The sequence below is a fragment of the Wolffia australiana genome, chromosome 7 (genome assembly GCF_029677425.1).
Source record: "Wolffia australiana isolate 7733 chromosome 7, ASM2967742v1".
NCBI lineage: Eukaryota > Viridiplantae > Streptophyta > Magnoliopsida > Alismatales > Araceae > Wolffia > Wolffia australiana.
In genome coordinates, this window is record NC_135841.1 from 16865371 (window position 1) to 16872628 (window position 7258).

The window sequence follows — 7258 nt, forward strand, 5'->3', positions numbered from 1 at the left end:
TCATTCCAAAGTTATGAAGTGTTGATCCTGTACTATATTTCTTCAAATTTGCCTATAGTCTGTTGACAAGTACATTATAATAGTATACTGCATAAAATTTCTCAAAAATAACACATATCTTGATTAGGTATCTTTGTTCGATTAAAACTTTCAGCCTTCTTTCTGAAGAATTGGCTATAGTAGTGGCGCATATATTTATATCACTTTTTAATGCAATTGAAAATTCTCAATTAGTTTCTGCAAATCTCCAACAGCTTTAGTCTTGATCATAATCTGTCCATCTTCATGGTGTAGGCGAGCGTGGAGAAGTGAGGCTGCACATGATGATGCAAACAAAAATGAAGAAAACAAAAGCAGAACAAAAAACAAGAGAGATAAAATAAGAAAACAAACACACAAAACAAGATAGATAAATTCAGATCATGCTACTATCATTAGGAGATTACTCTAGAGGGATATTCATAGGTCCTTGCAAATCCTCCTCCTGTAAATAGGGTTTGAGTCTTTGTCCATTAACAGTAAATTGTTTCTGAGACTGAGGATCTAAAATCGTGACAGCTCCATTCTCAAAAACGTTTTGGACAATGAAGGGGCCATCCCACCTAGTTTTTAATTTTCCAGGGAATAATTTCAACCTAGAGTTGTAAAGCCAAACTTTCTGGTTCTCCACAAAGGTTCTTCTCCTCAAGCTTTTATCATGAAACATTTTCATTTTGGCTTTATAAATCTTCGAATTCTCATAAGCCTCATTTCGGAGGTCTTCCAACTCATTCAATTGAAGAAGCCTTTGCTTGTCGGCTTGATCCAAGGCCAAATTGAGTTTTCTAATAGCCCAAAGGTGATGCCGGACGTCGTCTCAATGGCGTCCGACCGTCACCGAGGGTAGGAACTCGGTGTCGTAACACTAACTAATCGGTTCACGTCCGCGACGTCAACCGATGGATATGCGAGATCAGATATGGATATGTGACGATAACGAGAATGAGGACCCTAATATGGTACGTGCAATGCGCTGACTAGTGACGAGGTGCCAACCCGGAGCGGGGACGGGGTCGCCAAGCTGAGTCGAACCAGCCCTCCAAGTCGTCCGAGGTGGGTCGAGGGCGCGCACGCTGTCAAATGGGATGACTCCACTGGAATGCTCACACGCGTCGGGGCGTCCCGACTCGTACCGGACAGATAAGACGCTCGTCTTTGTCTCGTCGTTCTCTCAATCTGTCTCACTCACCTATCTAACCCGAGCGCGGTGGAGGCAATGCGAAAGAGTACTGTAAGAGATAAAGGAACCGAGGATCAAGTGGAGAAGCTACCTTCGTCGCGCTGGCGACGGGAGCTTTAGTGCCGTTCGCCCAAGGTGGCCTGACTCGGTGGCTCGAGATGATCCGGCTCGGCAGCGCACCAGTCGTGCAAGATCACGGCGGTCGGTGCAACTTGATCGGTGCAGGACCACGACCGGATCAGCGGAGTCCGGTGCGGGCTTGCTCGGCGCAGGCGAGGTCAGTGCAGGCTCGCGGCGGCTCGACGGCCGGCTCAACGGCGGGCGGTGCAGGTGTGCTCGGTGCAGCCTAGCTCGGGCAGGTCGCGGAAGCGCAGCGGCGCAGCGCGGGCGTCGGCGGTGAACGGGTGTGCCGGCGCGACAGCGCGCGCGGCGCGCTGCGGCACGCAGTGCGGCGGCGGTCGCAGCGGCTGGAAGCGGCGGCTCGCGGCAGCGGTACAGCTGCCGGGCGGCAGCAAGCGGCGGCTCGCGAGATCAGGTCGCGCGGCGGCGCTGTGCGGCGCAGTTCGCGGCGGCAGCGGTGACTTCCTTGGCGCGGAGGCGGCGGAGCGGCTGCGCGCGGCTGCAGGAGCACTGGTAGGAGCGGTGGTTCGCGCGGCGGTTCGCGCGGGTTCCGGTTCGGCGTGGCGGCGCTGCGCGGCGCGGCGGCTAGCCAGCGGCCTGGCGGCTGCTCGCGGATGCAGGAGCGGCGGCGGGCCGGCGGCTCAGCGGCGGAGGCGGTGCTGGTGCAACTCGCCTCCTCCTGTTCTCCTCTCCTTCTTCCTTCCCTCTCTCCTCCTCCTCCTTCTTTCTTCCTCTTCTTCTTTCTTCTCTTCTTCTCCACGGCCTGACCCCTTCCCTTCCAAATGTGCAACTTCTAATTTAGGTCAAAGGTGAGGGAAGCGCCCACCTCTTCCCCTTATATATGGGTGAAGATGGGCCCTTCCTTAAGTCCAATAACACAAAAGAAAAGGAAGGAAAATAAGCAAGAAAAATAGGAAACGGGCTTGTCAGGCCCTTCCCCCGCTACACGACAATACGAATAAAGGGAAAAACTATAAGATAAAGTAATTGACTGTAACGGTGTGCTCCGGTGGTCGGCGTCCGCGTCATGCCGAGTAACAGAATGCGGGATCCCGTGTTGCTGCGACGGCTCGTCGTGGTGGCTGGACTCGTCTCGGTGGCGAGCTGGGTAGTGCCGGCTCCTCGGGTGCTGAGTCGGGGACGTCCTGCTGCTCCTCTGCTGCTGGCTCGATGACGACCGGTGGTGACGCGCCATCAAAAGGGCTTTGTGTTCTAACTCTAAAGGTAGGTGACAGGCTTTCCCAAAGATAAGTAGAAAGGGAGACATTCCTAGAGGTGTCTTGTAGGCTGTCCGGTAAGCCCATAATGCCTCGTCTAGTTTCCTAGACCAATCCTTCCTGTCCGGACGCACTATCTTCCTTAGGATCTTCTAAACCTCTCTATTGCACAATTCAACTTGACCATTAGCTTGGGGGTGATACGGGGTAGTGACTCGATGATGGACACCAAACTTCTTGAGGAGAGTTCTAAAGTTATAATTTATAAAATGGGAACCTCCGTCGCTAATTATGGCTCATGGGCATCCATATCTATAGAAAATATATTTTTCAATAAAATTGGTCACTACCTTACTGTCATTAGTCTTTGTGGGAGTAGCCTCTACCCATTTGGACACATAGTCGACTGCCATCAAGATATATTCATATCCATTAGAGTTAGGAAAAGGGCCCATAAAATCTATTCCCCACAAATCAAAGATCTCTACTTCTAGAATGGGTTGCAAGGGCATACGATCTCTCTTGTTGACATTAATGGAGACTTGGCAAGCTATGTAGTTGTTATAAAACTTCTGGCCATCTTGAAATAGAGTGAACCAAAAGAAACCAGATTCGACAATTTTATGTGCAGTTACCTTAGCTCAATAGTACCCTCCTCCTGGTTTTGCATGGCAGAATTCCAAGATGCTTCGTTGTTCGCCTTTGGGTACGCGCCGCCTCAAAATTTGGTCTAGCCCTTGGTGAAACAGCTCCGGGTCTTCCTAAAAATAGAACTTATCATCCTTCAGCAGCTTCTTCCTCTCGTGGAATGTCCAACCTGTAGGAATTTTTCCTGAAACAAGAAATTTGACAATGTGTGCAAACCAAGGAACCGACGTTCCTTGTGCCGTTAGAACATGCTCGTCAGGAAACACATCATTTTTCAATTCAAGTTGGGTGCCTACTATCTTGGAGAGGTGGTCTACAACTACATTCTCACACCCTCTCTTATCCTTAATCTCTAAATCAAACTCTTGTAGTAAGAGCACCCATCTAATGCGTCTAGGTTTAGCCTCCTTCTTTGCTAACAAATATCTGATAGCTACATGATCAGAAAAAACAGTAATTTTACTACCTAGTAGATAAGATCTAAACTTTTCTAATGCAAAAATAATCGCCAGCAGTTCCTTCTCTGTGGTTGTGTAATTCAGTTGCGCATCAACTAAAGTCCTGCTGGCGTAGTATATGACCACGGGTTTCTTGTCAATTCTTTGACCTAACACTGCTCCTACAGTAAAATCGGAAGCATCACACATTAGTTAAAAAGGAAGGGTCCAATCGGGCCCTTGCAAGATAGGCGCATTCACCAAAGCTTCTTTCAACATATAAAATGCATTTTTTGCTTCTAGTGTTAGTTCAAAATCATTATTCTTAGACAATAAAAGATTCGTGAGAGGTTTAGAAATTTTAGCAAAGTCTAAAATAAAACGTCTATAGAAACCCGCATAGCCAAGGAAACCTCTAAGGGTTTTTAGGTTGGTTGGAGGTGGAAGGTCCTGGATGATTTCGATATTGGCCTTGTCCACTTCCAATCCAGGGCTGCTTACCATGTGGCCCAGCACCACTCCCTCCTGCACCATGAAATGAGATTTTTCCCAACTTAGTACGAGGTTGGATTCAATGCATCTCTTTAATACTTTGGTGAGGCTTAGGAGGCAGTTTTCATAGGTAGATCCAAATACAGAAAAATCATCCATAAAGATTTCTAAGCACTCTCCCACTAGATCGGAGAAGAGTGCATTCATGCATCTCTGGAATGTGGCGAGTGCATTACATAACCCGAAAGGCATACGCATAAAGGCATATGTCCCTACAGGACTCATGAAGGTCGTCTTTTCTTGATCTTCAGGATGAATGTTCACTTGGTTGTACCCTGAATATCCATCAAGAAAACAGAAATATTGTTGCCCCGACAGTTTTTCTAGTATTTGATCCATGAAGGGTAATGGGTAATGGTCCTTCTTGGTGGCTTTGTTTAGTTTCCTATAATCGATACACACCCTCCATCCTGTGGTTAACCTCTTCTGCACTTCTTCTCCCCTCTATTTCACTTCTACAGTCACTCCAGATTTCTTGGGAACCATGTGTACAGAGCTCACCCATCTACTATCGGAGATAGCATATATGATTCCGGCGTTTAACCACTTCAAAATTTCCTTCTCAAGGACTTCTCTCATATAGGGGTTGAGTCTCCTTTGATGCTCTCTACACGGTCTAGAATCCTCTTCCAAGAAAATCCTGTGTTCACAAATAGAAGATGGGATCCCCTTAATATCGTCAAAAGTCCAACCTATGGCTTTCTTATGCTCTCTAAGTACATTGAGCAATTCGTCTTCTTGTCGTCGGGTAAGTGATGAAGAGATGATCACAGGTAAGGTTTTCTTTTCATCCAAGTATGCATATTTGAGGGATGAAGGTAGAGGTTTTAACTCTAGGCCTACCTCCACTAAAGGAGAGTCTATGATCTCATCATCTAACTCTCTACTTTCTATACGCGATAAATACTCCTTTACCACCTCCACTTCTCCCTCGTCCTCTGTGCACATGTGTAGTTCTCCATTGCTCCCTATGGGGCACTTCATCATTTTTTATATATCAATTTGAAATCTTTCTTTTCCAATCTTGAATTCTACCGTCCCCTTTTCCCAATCCATAATCGTCCTTGCCGTTACTAAGAACGGTCTTCCTAAAATAATGGGAGCGAAACTAATGTTTCCTGAAATTTTTACGTCAATCACTATGAAATCCACAGGGATTTCACAGTTTTCTACAGTGATCATAGCATCAGTTAACTGTCCTTCAGGTTGCCTAACAGTTCCATCCGCTAAGAGTAAGTCCATGTGTATTTTCTCTAATTCCCCAAATCCATACTCCTCGTATAAAGCTGTTGGGATGATGCTAATGCTCGCTCCGGTATCTAATAAAACTTTCGAAAAAGTTTTTCCTCCTATTTCACATGTGATGAAAGGGGCACCTGGATCCTTCATTTTGATAGGGATGGCATTCAAAATGCTAGAAGCATTTTCTGAAAGTTTTACTACTTCCCTAGGTTTTCTAGTAGTGCAAGAATCCTTAAGGTATTTCTTAAGGGAGGGTGCACACCTAAGCATGTCTTCCACCGTAACAGTCATGGTGGCCTTTTTAAAATTATCTAACAACCTATTTTCATAATCATGTACAGGTTTTTTTCTATTAAGAGCAGAGGGGTAAGGTACGTCTTGCCCACTCGTAGAAGGTAGAGGCTCCTTAGTATAGGAGAGCTCCTCTTCTTCTTCCCTCCTTTGCTCATTTCCCTTCTTTGAATTCTCTGTAGAATTCTGATAAGGATCCTGAAGTTCTTTTCCACTTCTCAATTTTGAGATTGCTAGAACTTCAGGATCTTCCTCCTTCATCTCATCATGGATAGAATGCTGTACATGGTGTAGGTTGCATGGATTTATCATAGGTTTAGCAGGGAAATCTACTAGATGTACAGTGAGGTTCTGTTGGTGTACCTTGAGGGTCAGAAGGTCCAGGCCTGAAGCTCTCCAGCAGCTTCCTCATCTGCTCTTGTGACTCCAGCATCTGCTTTGTCTGGAATGCCATCATCACTTGCATCCGCATCTCCATCTCCGCCCGCAACTTTTGATTTTGCCTCTCTATCATGTCTGAAATGACGGGGGTTAGTGCAGAAAAATCAGGTTGGGTTTGAGATGGAACCTGGTACTGCTGCTGGGGTCTAGACTGAAACTGCTGTCTTTGCTGAAATTGGGGCTGAATTGCAGGCTTGTTCCCTTGGTGGAAGCTCTCTCCATTTTGGAAATTTGACTTCTTTTGCCCCGCCCATGGTTGTTGTGGTTGGTTGAAAGCCCTCACTTCCTCCTCCATAGTTTGGCAAGCACCATCTTCATGATCTCTGCTGAAACAGAGAGCAGATTTTTGCTTTAGTAATAGGAGAATTGTTCAGAAAAATGTTCCTCAAGGTGGAGGTAAGCTCCTCCAATTTCTGATTGGTCTCCTTAAGGCCTGCTCTCAGCTCCACTTCTTTGGCGTTGACTTGCAGCACTCCTGCCCTCTTGGGCTGCAGATTTCTCCCATTCTGATTTGCTCCAATTTCCTGCAAATCAGTTTCTGCAACTCTCTCCAAAATGTCAAAAACTTCGTCCTCATATGCAGTGTAAAATGTCCCGCCGGTGGCTAGATTCACCTTATTCTTCATGAAATCTGAGAGAGATTCATACAAAATTTGGGCTAATTGACAGTGTTCAATTCCATGATGAGGGCATTTCCTTAGCAGGTCATTGAATCTCTCCCATGCTTAACTAAAAGCTTCACCTTCATGGGGATGAAAATTATGGATTTCTCTTCTATAAAAATGTGTTTTGGAGAAAGGGTAAAATTTCTGCAGGAATTTTCCCTGCATCTCTTCCCAAGAATTAAAAGTAATTCCTAAGTTGCGATACCAGGAGAATGCTTTATCTTTTAGCGTTAAAGGAAAATATTTCATTTTTAGCATTTCAGTCAATAACCCTCGAACATTTTGGGAAGAACATCTAATATGGAAGTCATCTAGGAATTCTAAAGGGTTTTGTGCAGGTAAGCCATTAAATTCAGGTAAGGAGTGGATTAATGCATTGTCATACCTGAATAAGATCCCCTCACCGATATTCAGATTTACATCCGT

At 45.8% G+C, this 7258-nt stretch overlaps 1 non-coding gene across 1 annotated transcript; it reads left to right on the top strand.

Moving 5' to 3' along the window:
* The first annotated feature begins 6842 nt into the window (after positions 1-6842).
* On the top strand, positions 6843-6951 carry LOC144706233 (small nucleolar RNA R71). Its single transcript, XR_013582204.1, has one exon. It is a non-coding gene; the product is annotated as a small nucleolar RNA R71 (small nucleolar RNA).
* The last annotated feature ends 307 nt before the right edge of the window (positions 6952-7258 follow it).